The sequence below is a fragment of the Arachis stenosperma genome, chromosome 10 (genome assembly GCF_014773155.1).
Source record: "Arachis stenosperma cultivar V10309 chromosome 10, arast.V10309.gnm1.PFL2, whole genome shotgun sequence".
NCBI classification, from domain to species: Eukaryota; Viridiplantae; Streptophyta; class Magnoliopsida; order Fabales; family Fabaceae; genus Arachis; species Arachis stenosperma.
The window spans coordinates 67,983,792-67,985,935 of NC_080386.1; the positions used below are offsets into that span (position 1 = coordinate 67,983,792).

General features: G+C 40.8%; 1 non-coding gene across 1 annotated transcript; it reads left to right on the plus strand.

Moving 5' to 3' along the window:
- Window positions 1-1,175: 1,175 nt before the first annotated feature.
- Window positions 1,176-1,283, plus strand: LOC130959270 (small nucleolar RNA R71). The gene has a single exon (XR_009078363.1). It is a non-coding gene; the product is annotated as a small nucleolar RNA R71 (small nucleolar RNA).
- Window positions 1,284-2,144: the final 861 nt, after the last annotated feature.

Genomic DNA, 2,144 nt, shown 5'->3' on the forward strand with positions numbered 1-2,144 from the left:
TAAGTCACACAGAGCTTTCTTGAAGGTCATGGTGCCTATGGTACAAGGTATGGAAAACTTCCCAGGGTCTTGTCTCTTTTGAGGTAGTTTCTGCCTAGGCAAGTCATCCAGTTCTTTGGTGAGCAAGGGAGGTTCATCCTCCCAAGTCTCATTTCCAAATAACTTGTCATTTAGCTTCATGATTGCTCCAAGGTATTTAGCAACTTGCTCTTCAGTGACATACTCATCCTCTTCAAAGGAAGAATACTCATCAGAGCTCATGAAAGGCAGAAGTAAGTCCAATGGAATCTCTATGGTCTCATGTTGAGTCTCAGATTCCCATGGTTCCTCATTGGGGAACTCATTGGAGGCTAGTGTACGCCCATTGAGGTCTTCCTCAGTGGCGTTCACTTCCTCCCCTTCCTCTCCAAATTCGGCCATATTGATGGCTTTGCACTCTCCTTTTGGATTTTCTTCTGTGTTGCTTGGAAGAGTACTTGGAGGGAGTTCAGTAACTTTCTTGCTCAGCTGTCCCACTTGTCCTTCCAAATTCCTAATGGAAGACCTCGTTTCAGTCATGAAACTTTGAGTGGTTTTGATTAGATCAGAGACCATGGTTGCTAAGTCAGAGGGGTTCTGCTTAGAATTCTCTGTCTGTTGCTGAGAAGATGATGGAAAAGGTTTGCCATTGTTAAACCTGTTTTTCCACCATTATTATTGAAACCTTGTTGAGGTCTCTCTTGATTCTTCCATGAGAGATTTGGGTGATTTCTCCATGAAGAATTATAGGTGTTTCCATAGGGTTCTCCTAGGTAATTCACCTCTTCCATTGAAGGGTTCTCAGGATCATAAGCTTCTTCCTCAGATGAAGCCTCCTTAGTACTGCTTGGTGCATTTTGCATTCCAGACAGACTTTGAGAAATCAAATTGACTTGTTGAGTCAATATCTTGTTCTGAGCCAAAATGGCATTCAGAGTATCAATCTCAAGAACTCCTTTCTTCTGACTTGTCCCATTGTTCACAGGATTCCTTTCAGAAGTGTACATGAATTGGTTATTTGCAACCATTTCAATGAGCTCTTGAGCCTCTGTAGGCATCTTCTTCAGATGAAGAGATCCTCCAGCAGAGCTATCCAAAGACATCTTGGATAGTTCAGAGAGACCATCATAGAAAATACCTATGATGCTCCATTCAGAAAGCATGTCAGAAGGACATCTTCTGATCAACTGTTTGTATCTTTCCCAAGCTTCATAGAGGGATTCTCCATCCTTCTGTCTGAAGGTTTGGACTTCCACTTTAAGCTTACTCCATCTTTGTGGTGGAAAGAACTTTGCCAAGAAGGCATTCACTAGCTTTTCCCAAGAGTCCAGGCTTTCTTTAGGTTGAGAGTCTAACCATATTCTAGCTCTGTCTCTTACAGCAAAAGGGAATAGCATCAGTCTGTAGACCTTAGGGTCAACCCCATTAGTCTTGACTGTGTCACAGATTTGCAAGAATTCAGCTAAAAACTGATGAGGATCTTCCATTGGAAGTCCATGGAACTTGCAATTCTGTTGCATTAGAGAAACTAATTGAGGTTTAAGCTCAAAGTTGTTTGCTCCAATGGCAGGGATAGAGATGCTTCTCCCATAAAAATCAGGAGTAGGTGCAGTAAAGTCACCCAGCACCTTCCTTGCATTGTTTGCATTATTGTTGTTTTCGGCTGCCATGTCTTCTTCTTCTTTGAAGAATTCGGTCAGGTCCTCTAAAGAGAGTTGTGCTTTGGCCTCTCTTAGTTTTCTCTTCAAGGTCCTTTCGGGTTCAGGGTCAGCTTCAACTAGAATGCCTTTGTCTCTGCTCCTGCTCATATGAAAGAGAAGAGAACAAGAAAATGTGGAGTCCTCTATGTCACAGTATAGAGATTCCTTGAGATGTCAGAGGAAAAGAGAAATAGAAAGAAGAAGGAGAAGAAGAATCCGAACTTTACTTAGATAAGGTTCGAATTGTGCATTAAGAAGGAGTGGTACTCCATAAATAGAAGGATGTGAGAAGGAGGAGAGTAATTTTTTTTGAAAATTAATTAAAATATTTTGAAAAACATTTTTGAAAAACACTAATTGATTTTCGAAAACAAAAGTGGGAAAGAGGTAAAGTGATTTTTGAAAAAGATTTTGAAATTAGAAATT